The following is a 20,432-nucleotide window of genomic DNA, read 5'->3' on the forward strand; positions in this document are numbered from 1 at the left end:
TTCAGATACCAATCACAGGTCTAGATTGTTACCTGCGCTTCTAACCAACAGACTGTAAATCAGAGAGGTTCCCATGACCCCCTCCTTGGGTTTGATTAATTTGCTGGAGTCAACCATAGAATTCAGGAAACCGGTTCATGCACTAGATGACCAGTTTATTACAAAGGATGTTAAAGGAGACTAATCAACAGCCAGATGAAGAGATACATAGGGTGAGATCCTGAACAAAGGAGCTTCTGTCCTCATGGAGACTGGGGCCTGGCATGGTGGCACATGGATGCATTCTGGTTTATCAACCTGGAAGCTCTCTGAACCCCATCCTTGTGGGTTTTTATGGAGGCTTCATTACATGGGCATAATTGATTAAATCATTGGCCATTGGCAATTGAGCTAGATCTCCAGCCCCTCTTCCCTCCCCGATGTCCAGGGATGGGACTGAAGTTCTAATCCTCTAATCACATGGTTGGTTCTCTGTTGGCTGGCCCCCATCCTTTGGTTACCTAAGAGCTTTCCAAAAGTCACCTAGTTAACATAAAAAAGACACCTTTATAGCTCTCATCACTCAGGACATTCCAAGGGTTTTAGGAACTCTGTTCCGGGAACAGGGATGAGGACGAAATATGTATTTCTTATTACAGATCACAGTATCACAGATGTTAATGGTGATTCTGGTGAGGACTGATAGAAATGCAGAACATGATATTGAAACTGGAGGAAAGGCAATCCTTGCTTTAAAGTGGTAAAGAACTTGGCTGAACTATGTTCTAGAGTTTTGTGGAAGGTAGAACTAGTGAGAGATGAAATTGGAGATTAAGCTGAGGAGATCATTCTAAGCAAAGAGTGAAAGGAGCAGCTTTGTTCTTCCTGATTCCTTACAGGAAAATACAAAAGGAGAGAGATACATGGAAGAAGGAATTGTTAAGCCAAAAGGAACCAGAACTTGAAGATTTGGGAAAGTCTCAACCTATACATATTGCAAAACATGAGAAAACTTTGTTCTGTAGAGAACACTAATGGTATGATGGAACAAGCATTTGATAAAGAGATCATGGGTGCACTCAGGAATATAATCAGCTATCTCAGGAGAGGCAAAATAAATAAATAAATAAATAAATAGAGATGGTACTATCCCAGCAAGGACACTGCCAGTCTGAACTAACGGGGACAGAGAAAGTGGGATGGAATGAAGGAAGGCTGTCATACTTCTTGGATTCTACAGAACTAGACCATTGAGATATTCAATGATGAACATGCACTATTCTTCATAAAAAAGAAAGAATGACCTTAAAGGCAATTCAGAGATCATCAGGACTGCCTCCTTGGTTTCAGAGTGAGGTCTCTGCCTCAATTTCAACTGGTTGGACAGCCTTCACTAGGTAGAGGGTGGGACTGCCCAGAACCTTGGAGCCAGGACCTCTGCCTGCAGAGCTGAGGAGGCATGACTGCCACCTGAATGTATCATAAAGGCAGGAAGATGGGCTATCAGGCCAAAGAGGATCATTCATAAGCCTAAAGATGGAATTTGCCTTGCTAGGTTTTGGACTTGCTTGGGACCTGTCACCCCTTCATTCTTTCCTATTTCACCCTTTTAGAGTGTGGGTGCCTATCCTGTCCCACAATTATATTGCACATAATCTGTTTGGTTTCACAGGTTCACAGGTGGAAAGGAAGTTCCCTTGAATGTGATGATATTTAGATAAGTCTTCAGACTTCAGACTTTAGAGTTAATGCCGGAATGAATTAAAGACTGGGGGCCTGTGTAAGGTGAAATGAATGTATTTTGCATGTGAGAAAATGGTTGAGCAGCAGCATTAAGACATAATTTGCAAGAAGAGGAATACTAACGACTTATGAACTTATGAAAGCAAGTTCAACATCACTGCAAAAATGAAGACTGAAGCAGCAATGAAGTACACTTTTTTTACTACCAAATTCTAGGAATTTACCCTTAGGAAGTGGCCAGGAATTCTATAAAGCTTTATTTTCAGGACCGTTATTCATGGTTCATTAGAGTGGTGAAAAATATACAGCAATAAAGTGCATGCCTCTGTCCAAGCCAGCTATCAATATCTACGAGAAATATTTGATTCATTTTATCCCTTTACTCCCCATCACCAAATACTGGTAGTTCTGCTTACTAAATGCAGTGTCACACACTTCTGCTTCACATTTTAGCATCTGTGAAATTGGGATGTGTCTTACAGTCACTGCCGGCCAGGGGGCAGTCATGATGCAATTGTCATTGTCTAAACTTGTTCATCAAAACTTGTGAAATAAATAGGTGTCACACTCTTCTCATAAACGTTGTAAATGCTGTATAAACTTTATATGAGCAAACAAGCTCAGAAATGCACATTCACCTCAAAAGTACCATCTTAGTACAAGTTAGAGCAAATTAAGATGAATCTAAGCAGGTTAAGTGAAACCAATGTCAAAATCACACATTTATATCTAAGGTAACTTCCTAAGGTGATATAGAACAAATCTAAGTGAAACTAAGCAGACTGAAATAAGCAAGAAATGACACATTTAATTCAAATGAAATAGGAGTTAGAGTGAGTTTAGACAAAACTAAGCAGTTTGTGTCAAACAAGCTCAGAATCTATCATTCTTCTTTTTTTTTTAATTTTTAAAAAATTTTGTTTTATTTATTTCTTTTTGGCTGCATTGGGTCTTTGTTGCTGCACGCGGTCTTTCCCTAGTTGCGGCGAGCAGGGGCTACTCTTGGTTGCAGTGTGCAGGCTTCTCATTGCGGTGGCTTCTCTCGTTGCGGGGCACAGTCTCTAGGTGTGCAGGCTTCAGTAGTTGTGGCTCGCGGGCTCTAGATCGCAGGCTCAGTAGTTGTGGCACACAGGCTTAGTTGCTCTGCGGCATGTGGGATCTTCCCAGACTAGGGCTCGAACCCGTGTTCCCTGCGTTGGCAGGCAGGTTCTTAACCACTGCGCCACCAGGGAAGCCCTATCATTCTTCTTAAAACCAGTTCCTCATGAGGCTTTAGAGCAAGTTCTAGTTGATACTAAACAGTTTATATGAAACCAAGCTCAAAATCACTTGTTCACATCAAACAAAAGTTCTTCCTGCTCATTAGAACTAATTAATATGCAACTAAACAGTTTATCTTAAATCAAGTGCAGACTCCAACATTCTTCTCAAAAGTAACATCTTAGGATGAGTTAGAGTGTATGTAGTTGAAAATAAGCTGTATATGTGAAACAAAGCTTAAAGTTCCTCATTCATTTCAAACAAAACTCCTAAGCTTCATGAACTTTTTATGCGCAAATAAGACAGAAGAAATGTTCCTTGCCCTGGTTATCAAGGGGTCATTGGATTCAGTGACCATTTGCTGCCCACCCCTTGAAAGTCAGATTTGGGTTGTTTTGGATGAAAAGGATAATCTTAGCAGCTCCTTGGGAAAAGCATTTCAGGGACACATTAAGGAGGATTTGAAGGTGCTCTAAAGGAATGTACAAACAGTGATGGGACAAAAAGTTAATACCCTCATTGTGTAAAGGGCTAAAGAAAATCTGTAAGAAAAAACTGTAAGTCTCCAGTAGAGGAATGGGCCAAGAACAGCGAGCTCACAAAGGGGGAAATACAGTCAGCCAAGAAATATTTGAAACATCTATAACCTCGAAGGAAATCAGAAAATGCAACTAGGACAAGAAATTAATTTTGCCTCTCTGGATTTCCAAGATTGAAATGATAAACTCTCCATTGTTGCTTAGGTTACAGTAAAACAGGAACTGTTATGTCCTCCTCCTGGGATGGTTCATGGAAGCAGCCTTTCTGGAAAGCCATTTGCCAGCATGTGAAAGGAGCCTTAGACACACCCACACCTTGCTTATTTATGCAAAAATTAAAAATATGGGAAGGATAAACCAAAAAGTAAACAAATCGGTTATCTATGGAGGAGGGAGAAGTATAAAGAAGGGGAAAGAGGAAGGAAATCTTAGGGACAGGGAGCAAATGACCCTTCTGATATACGTACCTTTTATATAGCTCTGAATTTTAGAAACATTGTAATGCTTCACATACCCCCAAATTAATGATTAAAAATCAGCCAGGAAGTAGAGAGACCCCCAAACAGAATACAGATAGCAACAAATGAACCTAATTACATTACAAATGATTAACTACACTGAACATAGTGGGGAAGAGAGGAATTAACCTTAGTAACTTTGGAAAATAGGATTTTGACTAGATATTGCAAGACTAAAGACCCAAAGAACAGTAAACATACTGTGCTCAAATTGGTAAGTGTGTTCCTCTCAGGGGTGTAGGCTAATAATTCTGAAACCACTTTATGTGTATAGTAGGATGGAATAAATAAATAAATACGTTGTAGATAGTATCTGCAGGGCTTCTCACTGTCAGAGAAAGAAGTTGCAAATAAGGAAAGGGGGAAGGTAGAATTAACCCTGTGGTTTGGGATTGCAGTCAGAGGTATCAGTATGAACTCATAGTTCTCAGACAGAAAAATGCAGAAATAAGCATAAAGGTATTTGTATGTGTGGATTAGTATAGCGTCACAGACTCTCTAGCTATGTCCACTGAGAAGGCCTAGGGACAATGAAAACCTAGTAGCAATGAGGATACTTAGCAACCAGATCTTCATTTCTAAATACCCAATGAAAGGAACCAGGACTTGTCAAAGAATTGGATGATTCCAGAGCTGGGGCAGGGAAAAATGCAAGATGAACCTGGAGTATCTTCTGTTGCCAGAAATTAAGGAAGTACTCAAAAAGAAAGAAGACACTGAAGGAGCCCCTAATAGCCAAAGCTCGAACAAGTGAAGCAGCAAAATAAATAACTATATTGTTGAATTTTAACCCATAGAGTGACAAACAAAGAAACAAAGGAACAACAAAAAGAAAAACCTTGAGTCTATATTGAAACAAAAAAATAATTGAATAAATAAATTAATAGGAGTAAAGGGATAACTCCTCTTTATAGAATTTCAATTCATAAATATAAAAGGAATGAAGAGAATTTAAAAAAAATTATTAGGCAAACACCACAGTAATAATTGTAAGCAAGTTCTACCAACCGATGTTAAAATTAGTAGGAAAAAATTGACATTATTTGTGTTTCCATACACTAACAATGAACAATCTGAAAAGGAAATTTTTTAAAAATTCAATTTATAATAGCATCAAAAAAGAATAAAATGCTGGACTTCCCTGGTGGTGCAGTGGTTAAGAATCTGCCTGCCAATGCGGGGGACATGGGTTCGATCTCGGGTCTGGGAAGATCCCATATGCCGCAGAGCAGCTAAGCCTGTGTGCCACAACTATTGAGCCTGTACTCTAGAGCCCGCACGCTGCAACTGCTGAGCCCATGTGCTGCAACTTCTGAAGCCCACACACCTAGAGCCCGTGCTCTGCAACAAGAGAAGCCACTGCAATGAGAAGCCTGCACACTGCAACCAAGAGTAGCCCCTGCTCGCTGCAACTAGAGCAAGCCCATGCACAGCAACAAAGACCCAATGCAACCAAAAATAAATAATAAATAAAATTTAAAAAAAAAAAGAATAAAATGCTTTGCAGTAAATCTAACCAAGGAGGTAAAAGACTTGTACACTGAAAGCTATTAAAACGCTGCTAAAAGAAATTAAAGAAGACACAAATAAATGGAAAGATATCCATGTTCGTGGATTGGAAGACTTAACATTGTTGAGATGTCCCTACAACCCAAAGCCATCTACAGATTGAATGCAATCCCTATCAAAACTCCAATGGCATTTTTTTTCAGAAATAGAAAAATTTATCCCAAAATTCATATGGAATCTCAAAGGACCCAGAATAGCCAAAATCATTTTGAAAAAGAAGAATAAATTTGGTGGACCCACTCTTCCTGATTTCAAAACATTACAAAGCGACACTAATCAAAACAGTGTGGTTCTGGCATAAAGACAGACGTATAGATCAATGGAATAGAATAGAGAGTCTAGTAATAAATCCTTGTGTATGTGGTCAGATGATCTTTGATAAGAGTATCAAGACCAGTCAACAAGGAAAGAACAGTCTCTTCAACATACGATGTTGGGGAAACTGGATGCAAAAGAATGAAATTGGGCCCTTATCTTATACACTGTATAAAAGTTAACTAAAAATGAGTTAAAGACCTAAATGCAAGATTTAAAACTATAAAACTCTAAAGGAAAACCTTCATGACATTGGACTTGGTAATGATTTCTTAGATATGACACCAAAATAACAGGCGACAAAAACAACAATAGACAAATGGGACTATATCAAACTTAAAAACTTTTGTACAAAGGACACAGTCAATAGAATGAAAAGGCAACCTACAGAATGGGAGAAAATATTTGTCAATCATATATCTGATAATGGGTTAATACCCAGACTATATAAAGCACTACAACTCAACAAAAAACAACAACAAAAAATCAAATAAACCAGTTAAAAAATGGGCATAGGACTTGAATAGACATTTCTTCAAAGATGATATATGAATGATCAACAGCGCAGATGGCTATTATTAAAAAACAAACAAAAAAACTGGAAAATAACAAGTGTTGACAAGAATGTGGAGAAATTGGAACCCTTGTGCACTGTTGGTGGGATTGCAAAATGGTGTGACTGCTATGGAAAACGGTATGGGATGTTCCTCAAAAAATTAAAAATAGAACTACCACATGATCCTGCAATCCACTTCTGTGTATATGGATCCAAACAAATTGAAATCAGGGTCTTGAAGAGATATGCGCACACCCATGTTCACAGCAGCATTATTCACAATAGCCAAGAGGTGGAAGCAATCCAAATGTCCATCAACAGATGAATGTATAAACAAAATGTGGTATATACAAATAATGGAATATTATTCAGTCTTAAAAAGGAAGGAAATCCTGTCACATGCTACAACATGGGTGAAACTTGAGGACCTTATGCTATGTGAAATAAGCCAGTCACAAGACAAGTACTGTATGATTCCACTTACATGAAATATCTAAAATAGTCAAATTCATAGAAACAGCTAGTAGAATGTGGTTACCAGGAGCTGGGGGAAGCAGGAAGAGGGGAGTTGTTACTTGATGGGTATAGAGTTTCAGATTTGCAAGGAAAAAAAGTTCTGGAGTTCTGTTTCACAACAATGTGAATATACTGTACCGAAATGCACACTTGAAAGTGTTTAAGATGGTAGCTTTCATGTTGTATGTTTTTTACCACAATAAAAATAAATAAAATTTTGAGAAGAAACAGGATATTTGCATAGACTGAAAGAATCTCCTCTCACCTGAATACTTATTAATTACAAAGGGAAAAATAGTAACTTTACAGTGGGGAAAACCAGCAGACACCAGACATCACCTTAACCAAGTGATGATCAAAGTTAACATCACCAAAAATGACTTACCACCCTCATGAACCCGCTCATTTAATGAACTGAGAAGGGCACAACATCATTTCTGTAGTTTTCTTGCCACAAATGCACAACTTCAACCTAACCATGAGAAACCATCAGACAAACTCACATTTAGGGACATTCTACAAAATACCTGACCAGTGCTCTTCAAGAGCCTGAAGTTCATGGAAGACAAAGCAAGGCTGAGGAACTGTCACAGATTGGAGGAAACAGAAAATGATAACTAGATACAGTGTATAACCCTGGACTGGATCCTGGACCAGAAAAAATGTTTTCACATTAGTGAAGAAACTGGTGACATTGAAATAGGGTCTATAATTTAGTTAATAGTATTCTTCCAGTTTCGAAATTTTGATAACTGTCCTCTGGTTACACAAGATAATAACATTAGGGCAAGCTGGATGAAAGGCTTAGAGGAACGCTCTGTATTATTTCTGCAACTTCTCTGTAAGTCTAAAATTATCCCAAATTACAATTTTTAAAATATCCATACATTGGGGGAAAAACGAGGAGTTCCTTTCCCAACAATATTTCCTGAATAAATAATCTGAAATATAAAAGTGTTTATTTAAAGAAATGTTTATCATAACATTATTCATAATGATTTTAAAAATCAGAAACAATCTGTCTGTTCATAAACACGGTGATGGTTGGTAAATTATGATCTCCTCTGGCGTCTCAACTTTAAATACAACCAGTATGTTGACAATACCCAGATATACGTCTCTGCTCACAGAGTGGACTGCTGGCTTTGCATCTCCACTTAGAAGAAGGTCTAAGAGGCATATCAAGTTAGTATGGCTGATAGAGTATTCTCAACTCCTTCCCAAGCCCAACCCTTGTCTTCCTTGTGGCTTAGGGGAAAACATACAAGGCATCCTGGATTCCTTTCATTTCCTTGTCTTCCATCCTTTCTGCATAAGCAAGTCCCTTTGCTCTCCCTCCAAAACACACCACTGGTCCATTTACTTCTCTTCAGCACCACTGCTCCTCCTGATACAAACCATCGTTGATCTCCCCGTGCTCTGGGGAGCACAGGCTCCCAATGGATCTCCCTGTTTTCCCTCTTGCCCTCTCTCATCATTCTCCATGCAGCTGCCTGAATGATGCTAAAAGACATCCATCAACCTGTTCTTTCTCTGTCTAAAGCCCTCCAATGATTCCCCGCTGCACTTAAAGCCCGACTTCCTTACCATCTTCTGCCAGGTCCTATAGGAGCCTGCCAGGCTTTCATCTCAGAGTAATAACCTCTCCACTCCTTTCTCCTGCGCTCTGGCCACAGTGGCCTCATTTAGTTTCTTGAACAGCAAGCTCCTTTCCTCCTCCAGGCCTCTGCTCTTCCTTTCATCCAGAAGGCTCTGTGCCTAAAGCTTCTCCTAGCTGTTTCCTTCTTGTCATTCAGGGCTTGAACCAGAAGCCGTCACCTCTCTGAGAGGCCTGCTTTGACCACTTGACACAAAGCAGTCCCCACCCCATCCCACCATCACTCCCTATGCTCACGATGTCTTTTAATGACTTCTGAAAACTAGTAATAATAATCTAAGATGATTTTGTTCATGGATTTACACAGCATTCTGCCTCGCTTCTCTAAAATGTAATCATCGTGAGAGTAGTTGAGTCGTATTTTGAAAAATTTCGGATCTACAGAGAAGTGGAAAGAATAGCACATACACCTAAGTTTCACCAAATGTTAACATCACATCACATTATCTCAATCTCTTTCTCTTTACACACACATGCACACACACACTTTGTTTCCTTAACTATTTGAAATAAGTTGCAGACATCATGGCTCTTCATCCCTGCATACTTCCTCATGCAACCTAACAATAATGACATTTCTCTGCACACTATCGATATCATCATCACACTCAAGAAAATTAATAATTCTATAACATTATCTTATTTACAGCCTCAATTTGTCCAACTGTCCTAAAGATGTCTTTTATGTCAATTTTATTTTTTCCCCCTGGTTCAGGATCAAATCTAGTGCCAAGCGTTGCATTTGGTTATGTCTGTTTAGTCTCTTCCACTCACCCTGCCTCTTACTTTTTCATGACGTTGACTTTTTTAAAAAATAAATTTATTTATTTTTATTTTTGGCTTCATTGGGTTTTCGTTACTGCGCGCGGGCTTTCTCTATTTGCGGCGAGCGGGGGCTGCTCTTCGTTGAGGTGTGCGGGCTTCTCATTGCGGTGGCTTCTCTTGTTGCAGAGCACGGGCTCTAGGCACGCGGGCTTCAGTAGTTGTGGTACGCAGGCTCAGTAGCTGTGGCTTGCGGGTTCTAGAGAGCAGGCTCAGTAGTTGTGGTGCACAGGCTTAGTTGCTCTGCGGCATGTGGAATCTTCCCGCACCAGTACTCGAACCCATGTCCCCTGCATTGGCAGGCAGATTCTTAACCACTGCGCCACCAGGGAAGCCCCAAGACATTGACGTTTTTGAAGAGCTTGTGCTCTTCAAAGAGCCCCCAGAGCCTGTCTGTCTGACAGTATGTACTGCACTCTGAAATTGTCAGATTACTTCCTTATGGTGTCAACTGACTATATCTTCTGTTTCCTTTCAGCTAGAGGTTAACTCCAGAGCCCCACTGTACAATATAGTGGCTACTGGCCACATGTAGCTATTGGGCCCTTGAAATGTGGCTAGGGTGACCGAGGAACTGAATTTTAATTTTTATTCAGTTTTAATTAATTTATATTTAAATAAAAAAAAATGGATACTCCTTACATTCATTGGGAACTTTCAAAGTAACATCACATAGTCACAATCACATAACTCGCATATGTGGATCTATTTTTTTCACTGTATGCTATGAACTCTGATTTGAGATCTGCTTCAGGTGTAAAATAGAAACTGAATTTTGAGGACTTGGAAATGAAAAGGAATCCATCCATCCATCCATCCACAAAATCTGAATTCAAGTCGTGGTTAAGAAATGTAGTAACACACACACACAAACGCAATTTAAAAAGTCAGAGAGGCACAGGAAGGCAAGGGCAGGTTGAAAAATGACTCACCGGGTGGGAATCCTGTATCCCTTACTCACCAATGTATCTGTACCATCTACACAATACCTGACATGGAGTGAGTGGGTAATGGATATTTGTGGAATGAATGAGAGTGAGGAAGGGAGGGAGTGACCAAAATGGTCAGACCTTCGAGGAAGGAAGAATGGCTTTCTTTGCTCAGAGAGCGAAGGGGGCCCTTCCCAGTGGACCAGCCAGCACAAAGAGGCAAACAATGATGCTCTAATATTAAAAAAAAGTGACTCAAGTGAACAGAGGCAGGGAGGGCTGGGAAGACCTGGCAAAAACCCAGGATAGCATTCCGAGTTCCTGGCACTGGCTCTGCCGATGCAGCACAGCTGCCAGGGGAGCAAAGAAAGTGACGGAATGAAACGGGATCTGGACATTCTTAGCGTGGGCTTGTTTTGGCTAAAACACCCCCTGAGGGGGGCAGCTCGCTGGGGTCTGCACTTGGGACATGGCTCCTAGCAAGCAGGAATGCAGGGTGACACCCGCGTTGGCGAGTGACCTGGCCCAGGTATGAGCCCTGGCAGCTGCGTCTGGCCTCCCTGTGCCCTGAACAGTCACACACGCAGGGACAGAAGCAGAGACCCTCCTATTTCTCCCGGGCACAGCATTTGTCTTTCTTTTCTAGTACAGGAATTGGCAAGTTGGGAACTCACATATGCATATTTTATCACATGAGTTTACTGTACAAAATACTTAAGTACGTTCCAGATATTATTCTAATCCTGATGCACACTTTACAAGGTAGGTATCATTATCCTCAGTTTAGACAGGAAGACATCTGGTTTCAGAGGGGTTGAATAATTTACCTACGGTCACAAAACTAGTCAGTGTCTGTGCCGGCTTCTGAGAGTAGCTGGTCCCCAAGTTGACACTCTTTTTTCATTTCTCCGTCTTTCTCCGAGGGAGAATAAGACTATGTAATTCCAATTCCTGTCTGGGTTGTCTTTGCACAGCTCTGGTATCTGAGCCCTACAATAACTCTCTCTTATTAAGTTGTGCTTCCCTAGAGGTATATATGCCATTGTCTGCATTTATATATACACATAAATATTGTATATGTGTATATTACATATATATTGCATTTTTTCTAATTATATTATAGGAAGGAAGTCTTGCCATCCAAATTTCTGGACCATATTATTAAAAGCTTGAGGGAAAAACTATTAAATTGTAACTCAACTGGCACCAAGCTATTCCTCATAAAAATGGTTTTCCACATTTGAATCGAATCCGATCCCTAGAACGGCATGGGAACTGTCTTCTTGTAAGACCAGCGCTTCCAATCAGTGTCAGACCTTATTGTTTACTACAGAATTGTAGCCTCGGCTCAAGATGCCAAATCCTGGGAATGCAACCCTATGCCTGTCTAAGTGCTTTTATCTAAACATTCTTCCACTGAAAGGTTGAGTGTTTCCATTTGAGAGGGCTTTAGCTTTATAGTGATCAGAAAGGGGGGGGCCTTGATGCTCTGGCTCCCCCACTGAAGAGCATTATCTGTGGAGAGCATTTAAGAAATACTGAACAAGATCCACTTTAGAACCACAAATAAACTTCATTGTGATGCGGTCTGGGAAAACCAAGTCGTACAGAGCTCTTGAAAACTCCTACGTTAAAATGTGGATTGAATATGTACACTTACTTTCACTTCCTTCCTAAATCCCGCTGAGACTATAGAAAAGAGATTTGAAAACAAATATGTAAACACAAATGTATGGGGAAAACAAGAGATGAGAAGAGAGCAAAAAATTCTGGGGAGATGGATGGAAGCATATGTTTGGTAACTGACTTAGGAAATCCAATAAAGCTACATCCTAAGCCACTGGTGGGCAGAGCTGCAAACCATTCTGATATATCCTGCAAAATCCTGAAGAGCTGCAGGAATTGGTACCTCTGAATCTAGGGGAAAGGCAATGGCTAGAGTGAGAGAACTGGATAAAAACCAAAAAGATCCAAAGCGAGGGAAGTGGAGGGGATGTAGCTCTGGGACCTACATCCTTATGCGTGTAAGATCCAGAGCCATCTTGAGAAGGCTAAGCTAGGCAAAGCCTTCTGTGGGCTTCTCTCCACATCGGCCTAACATGAAACACATCAAGTAACATTTGTTAAAATAAATGTCAAAAAGCAACTTTTAAAAAGGCAACTGCTTGAGGTTGTAAACAGAGTGAGAATTTGTAGATTAATGGCACGTATATTAGAATTAGTGTGTTTTTGCCACATCGGACTAAATCCTCTCCCTCCCTTTGTGTACCTCTGCTGGTAGGTGGTGGGAAGTTTCTAAAATATAGGGCTCTGGGGAATGACCCAAATTTCTTAGACCTAAAAGAATCTCCACCTAAAGGCCCACACAGCTGCTGATAGAAAAACTGTCAGCTTCCTAGAATTTCTTTCTTGCCACCAACTGCTATAAACACCTTTGAGTTACACATTTCTGAAATTCATGAAGAATTACCTTCTAGAAATATACTGAGAGGTCTTTGTCTGGGCTTGGTGGTTTGATTTTCCAGCTATCTGAATTTAGCTCTCGGTCAGATGTAGTAACCTGCCATGGCATCAGCACCAGTGGTATTATAAAACGGCCTAGAAATAATTTTTGTGACAGGTTTGAGTAGTAAATAGAGAGACAGCTTAATGCAGCATAGTATTTTTCAATTTTAAGTAAAGAATCTCCTTGAAAGGGAGGTAAAAACAACAACAACAAAAAAACCTTTCACATACCTCAAGCATTGACTCAAATTATTTTTTGTTACTGAAACATATACAAACACTAAACAAGACATACATATTCCGTATGTTTATAGCTCTTAAGCTATATATATAAAGCCAAAACAGATACTCAAATTTAAACAAAATAGAGCAAAAAAACAAAACAAAACAGTACTTTTAAATTGATTGAGTTCCCTATAGTTTGGATATAGAAGGTCACGGCAGATTATTGTTCTTGTCATAATGACGAGGAAATAACTGGATAAAGGGAAACTTCACATTTTAAAGATACCAGAGACCTGTGGGTGCAAATAAATTTAAAGGAATAAATTCCTGGGAGGAGAGAGCCCTTCTTAGGTGAGCAGAGATCAGCAAGCTTCCTCCCTAAAGGAATTTGCCAAATTTGGGCATAAGCAGAGGTTCAGGCTTAGCACAGGCAGATAACTCAGTAAAGGTCATGTGATGGAAAACTGGCAGGTGGGAAAAACCATCTTCCACTTCTTCATGACAATCCACAAGGTCATTAAAAATTACAGTGGCTTCTCTTTTCCTCATAGAGTTTACAAGGGTTGTGATTAAGACTAGGGCTTGGCTAGAAAGGCAGAGAAAGGGTCCCTACAACCTTCTGGTTCTTGGGAAGGATAATCTCTAGAGGGGGTACCCTGAAATAAACATAAGACAGGTATCACCCTCAATATAGTTGAAACCAAAGGATAACTAAAACTAACTTAACCTGAAGCACAGCCCCAATGCAGCTCAGTTCCTTGACAGAGAAAACAGCATGTTTTGTCTGGGGAAAATAGCATTGGTCTCAGTCTCTATGGCTCTATTATACACAATATCTGTCAGACAATAAAGAATTAAGTGATTTGCCAGGAAACAGTAAAATATGATTCATACTCAAGAGAAATAACATTCTACTGAAACAGACCTACAGAAAACCCATGTTTTAGAATTAGCAGAGGACCTTAAAATCATCATTATAGATATATTTTTTTAATAAAAGAAAATCTAGACAAAAATGGACGAAAAGATAGAGAATTTCAACAAATAAATAGAATCTATATCAAGAACAAAATGCCATCCTGGAACTTAAAAATACAACATTTGGAAGGAAGAATGGGGGGTGGCAGGCGGGGAACAGGACTTCCTAATTGGTGGAGTGAAAAGAATCAGCAAATCCTCTCCCCAGAAGCAGCTCTAAAACTGGGCACAACTGTTAAGAACAACTACTATAGGCTCCTTGCCTTGTCAAAATTTCTTCTTTTGATTCTTAAGCCTAGATTTCCTGCCAAAACTAGTTCAAGTTGGATTTCTATATTTTGCAACCAAAGAGGTTCTGACTGATGTAGTAATTTTCACCATAAGGAAGAAATATGGAAAGGAATGGTTTAGATCACATCATCATCACGACTGGAAAAATAATTTAAGTGCTCAAATACTAGTGGCATGTTAGTGATATCATCTTTAAGTATGGTGAACAATTTATATATATATATATATATATATATATACACACATATATATGTGTGTGTGTGTGTGTATATATATATATATGTATATATCTCCTCTGAAGTACAGTACTTGCTGAGCCGAACAAACACAAAAGTGGTCCTTGCCAATAAACAATTATAATTCAAAAAAAAAGACAACAACAACTATAGGACTCTGGAAATTGGCCAAAGGCATACAAAAAAATGAGCAGCATTTTATTTGAGAAAAACGACTGGACTTCGGATGAGAACAGTGGGAATCTATGGTATTTTAGCCTGGAGCTGCTTCTATTTGCCATGCTTCCCTCCCCAGCTCTGCTGAGGCAGGTAAAGAAATCCTTCAGCTTTACTGTTGAAAGAGACTGACTTGATTTGTTGCTAAATGCAGAAAAATCCATATTCAGGGCATTGTTGAAAACTATAGTGATCTTGGTAGCAAAACCATCAGAAAAAGCTAATGTCTTAACTAGCCTATTATTGCAGTGAGCAACAGATCAGGCACATTAGTCAGAAATTTAAGAGATCCAGGGAATGAGATAGACATAATGGGCTTTGATGAACTTCCTGGTAATTTGTATCAAAATTTGTATGCATGCTCAAGGTTGCTCAGAAATTCAGGAGAGACTGGAGAGGACACTAATGATCTCCTCTACATGTATAGAAGGCCCAGTAGAAAGTATAAACTAGGGCCAGGACCTATAATTTGCAGAGCCTGTTGCAAAGTGAAAATGCAGGAGTCCTTGTTAAAAAAATTATAATGAATTTCAAGACGGCAATAACACAGCATTAAACAAAAGATAAGACCCTTCTAAGCAAGGGACCCCATGTGACTACACAGGTCACACATTCATGGAACTGGCCCTGGCTGGAGCTGACTTTTAAACAGTCTGAACTCTGAATGTGTTTCCCAAACTACACACAGATTGGTAAAGAGTAGAAGATTTACTGGCTAAAGGTATTTAAGGCCAACCTTTGACCAAACATTGGCTGATCACTAAGCTATGCTGACTCAGGGTCAAAGCTTAAGAAGGCAGGCTTAAACATAAATACAAATAAACAAATAAAAAACATTAAAAACTGAGCAAACACACTAGTAGCTACACACTGTGGGGGAGACAGAGTCTAAAGAATTAATATAGGCAGGTCACTGAGCAAACAAACAAAATCAGCAACAGTAATGATCCCAGAAGGAGAGAATCAGAATTCAGACTTGCTACAATATATTACCTAAAATATTTAGTTTTCAACAACAACATAAAAACTGTGAGACATGCAAAGAAACAAGAAAGTGTGCCCCATACCCAGTAAACAAAGGAGTCAATAGAAACTGTCTCTGCTATGTTCAGTTGCTGGTATTAACAGCAGAGACTTGAAAGAATTTATAAATACATTCAAAGAATGAAAGGAAACCATGTTTAGTAATTAAAGTGTAATGACAATTTCTCAAAGAAAATATCAATAAAAAGACAAAATAAATAAAACATAAAATGTAAATAAATAAGAAGAAAATGAAAACTCTGGAATTGAATAGTCCTGAAATGAAAAAATTCATTAGAGGAGTTGAAAAGCAGATATGATATGAGCTGGCAGAAGACAGAATCAGTGAACTTGAAGACAGACAAATAGAAATGATCTAATCTGAAGAACAGAAAGAAAAAAACTATGAAGAAAAGTGAACAGTGGCTCAGAGACCTGTGGGAAACCATCGAATACACCAATATGGAGTTCCAGGAGCAGATAAAGAGGGAAAGGGACAGAAAAAATACTCAAAGAAATAATGGATGAAACTTTCTCAAATTTCATGAAAAACATTAACACATCCAAGAAGCTCAATGAACTCTAATTATTATAAATACAAAGAGATTCACATCTAGATACATCATAGTGAAAGAAATTAAAGATCTAAATAAAGAGACAGTCCATGTTCATGCATTGGATACTCAATATTGTTAAGATGGCAGTTCTCCCAAGTTGTGCAATAAATTCAAAGCAATCCCTATCAAATGCAAGCAGGACTTTTCCTGGGGAGAAACTAATAAGCTAATACTAAAATTTACATGGAAATTAAAAAAAACTTAAAATAGACAAAACAATTTTGAACAAGAAGAACAAAGTTTGGGGACTTCCAGTAGCTGATCTCAAAACTTTTTATAATCAAAGAAAGTGTGGTGTTAGCATAAGTATAGACACATATATTAATGGAACTGAATAGAACGTCCAGAAATAAATCCTTACATTTATGGTTAATTGATTTTTGGCAAAGGTTTCAAGGCAGTTCAATGAGGAAAAGATAGTATTTTCAATAAATGGTGCTGAAAAAATTGGATATCCATATTTTAGAAAAGGAACTTAGACCTTTGTTTCAAACCACATACAAAAATTAAATCAAAATGGATCATAGACCTAAATGTAAGAGCTAAAATTATAAAACTTCTTGATGAAAATCTAAGAGAAATCTTTTTAACCTTGAGTTAAGTAAAGGTTTCTTAGATATAATCCTCCAAACACAATTTTTAAGAAAAGAATTAATAAATTGAACTTCTTTAAAATTAAAGACTTTTGCTCATCATAAGATATCCTTAAGAAAATAAAAGATAAGCCACTGACTGACTGAGAGAAAATATTTGCAAGTCGTATACCTGATAAAGGACCTGAATCCAGAATACATAAAGAACTCTCAAAACTTAAAAATAAGAAGATAATCCAATTTTAAAATAGCCAAAAGATATGGAATAGACATTTTACCAAAGAAGATATATATACAAATGGCTATTAAGCACATGAAAAGATGCTCAATGTCTTTAGTCATTAGGGAAATGCAAATCAAAAACCACAATGTGATACCACTTCACACGCACTAGAATGACTATAATCAAAAATATTGACATTACCAAGTTCTGGTGGGCATGTAGAGAAACTAGAAACCTCATATATTGCTAGAGGGAATGTAAAATGGCACAGTTACTTTGGAAAACAATTTGGCCGTTTCTTAAATAGTTCAGCCTGTGCTTATGATATGACCCAATAATCTCACTTTTGGTGATCTATGAAGAGAAATGAAAATATATTTCCATGTGAAGACATGTAAGTGCATGTTCATAGCAGCATTATCTATAATATCATCAAACTGGAAACTCAGACATGCATCAACTGGTGAATAGATGAACGAAATGTAAAGTTTGCATGTACTTGAATGTTATTCAGCAGTAAAAAGGAACTATTAATACATGTTACAACATCATTGGACCTCAAAAGTGTTATGCCAAGGAAAGAAGCCAGACATGAAAAAACTACATGCTTTGTAAACCTGTATTTATGTGAAATCATAGGAAAGTCTAGTCTCTAGACACAGGAAGCTGACCACCCTAGTGATTATCTGGGAGTGGGAGTAAATACTGACTGCCAATGGACATAACAGAACTTTCTGGGGTAATAAAAATGTTCTGAAACTGTATGGTGGTGATGGTTGAACAACTGTGTAAGCTTACTAAAAATCACTGGACTACACACCTAAAAAGGGTAAATTTTATGGTATGTAAGTTATATATCAATTCCCCTGTTAAATAAATCTGACAAGGAGTTGGGGTAAGGAAAAATTACAGCCTCATTTTACTCATGATCACAGATGCAGAAATCCTACCCAGAACGTTAACAAACTGAACCCATGAATATATACAAAAAAGGATGCAATAGCATCATGAGATTGTGTTATTCCAGGAATGCAAGGTTGGTTGAACATTCAAAATTGACCAATGAAAATACACAGTGGAAATGATGAGACCAATGTCCCAACAGCTTTTGTTGGGTCAGTGGTGAGGGTTCTGACACCTGGCCCAGTGTGTGTGCACTCAGCTTAATTAGTTGCCTGTCTCCCCTGGTGGTTTGGGGATCCAGCCCTCTGCCTCAAGGGAAGCTTTGTTGGGATTGGGCTGTTGGGATTGGGCTGCTGCTTGTGCCTAGACCACGAGGCACATTCTGTACTTTTGTCTCAGTCAGATGGAGCGGGGCTTTGGCTGTGGCTCTAGGCAGATGGGCTTCCCCACAGTTATCTTTCCAGAAAAGCCGGGATAATCTTCCAGCTCACGTATTTACTGGTCATTACTATGGTTGGGCTGATGTAGGTAACCAAGTTGTTCATAAGTTGGTAGTGAGCCTAGGAAGGAACGTACACTACAGTAGTACTAGAAAGTCCATGGAAACTCATTATACGTAATACATAAAGAGGGTTCTACAGAGGAAATCCTCAGTGTGGCCACTTTTTTTGTGGTGTTAGAGAATATTTAATTCTACAGAGGAAAGAAGATATATTAAGTATACATAATGAGCAATCCATTAGCCTGTGATATATAACCAGAATTCCTAAGGAATTTAAGTTTAGAGAGCAATTAAGCAGGTAACCTGAAAGACATTTCCTCTGAAAAAAAATGATGGAACACTCAAGAATGTTACTTATGGGTAGAAAGGGATGGGAGTAAGTACATATCATGCCGCCACTAGTATGACAGCTATGTTATCCCCAAATTGATTAATCATTGGTACCTCCCATTTCTGGGCCACATCTCTGCCCAAGAAATGCAGATAAAATTCACAGGTGTTCATCACCCTAATTGGCTCCTCAGCTGTAGGTAGGCATGCCTGTCCCTGATCCTGTCTCATAGAGCAAATGTGCTTTAGTGACCCCAGGTGACTCCATCCCTTTGCTTCCTTGTATGAACTGAACTGTGGTCATTGTAACCACATCATGTACCAGGAAGGTTGATGTGGGAGAGAGAGAGAGACAGACAGAGAGAGAAGGGGAGAAAGCATGTGAATGAAACCAGATTTCAGGTTGTATACTTCTAGTCCGTCTCCATCTCTTCTTCCTGGCTTCTTTCTATGTGTTTTAAGCATCTTATTCTGGTCTCTGGGCCTTTCTGTTCTGTGACCTCCAGGAGATGCTGCCAGGTAATGCACTTGAGTACCATTTCATCAAGGTAATTTCCCACATGACACCATTATTGGCTACCTCAAACCAGAAACGATTTGTGATTCTTCAGACTCACTTATTTTAGGAACTCAAGATAATGGGAAACTAAGATAGATTTACCAAACTATGAATGGATTTGCTGAATGTTTGAAACATAAAAAAAGACAATTTCTTCCTGGTTCTCAAATGCAAAAGAATGAATCGCCACTACTGAAAAATCATCTTATTTATTTGTTCACTGTTATCATGTGTTTCACTGCTCTCTCTACTGTCTAATTCTCGGTTATATATATATATTTTTTAAATTAATAGCTACTCTATTTATTTATTTATTTATTTATTTATTTATTTATTTATAGCTGTGTTGGGTCTTCGTTTCGTGCGAGGGCTTTCTCTAGTTGCGGCAAGCGGGGGCCACTCTTCATCGTGGTGCGCGGGCCTCTCACTATCACGGCCCCTCCCGTTGCAGGGCACAGGCTCCAGACGCGCAGGCTCAGCAGTTGTGGCTCACGGGCCCAGTTGCTCCACGGCATGTGGGATCTTCCCAGACCAGGGCTCGAACCCGTGTCCCCTGCATTAGCAGGCAGATTCTCAACCACTGTGCCACCAGGGAAGCCCTCGGTTATATTTTTAAAATGAAACAATTTCCTATGGTTGGAATTCATTTAATTGTATAGTGTAGTTACCATTTTATATTTCAAATGTCTTATTAAGCCCATATTGTAAGAGTACTAAGAAGATCAGTTTAAAATTCAAGATGCTTTGTTTTTCCTTCCCCCTCTCCTTTCCTTTCCTTCCCCTTCCCTTCTCTTCTTTTCCTTTCTCTTTCCTCCCCTTCCTAACTCT

The sequence above is a fragment of the Balaenoptera acutorostrata genome, chromosome 15 (assembly GCF_949987535.1).
Source record: "Balaenoptera acutorostrata chromosome 15, mBalAcu1.1, whole genome shotgun sequence".
Lineage (NCBI taxonomy): Eukaryota > Metazoa > Chordata > Mammalia > Artiodactyla > Balaenopteridae > Balaenoptera > Balaenoptera acutorostrata.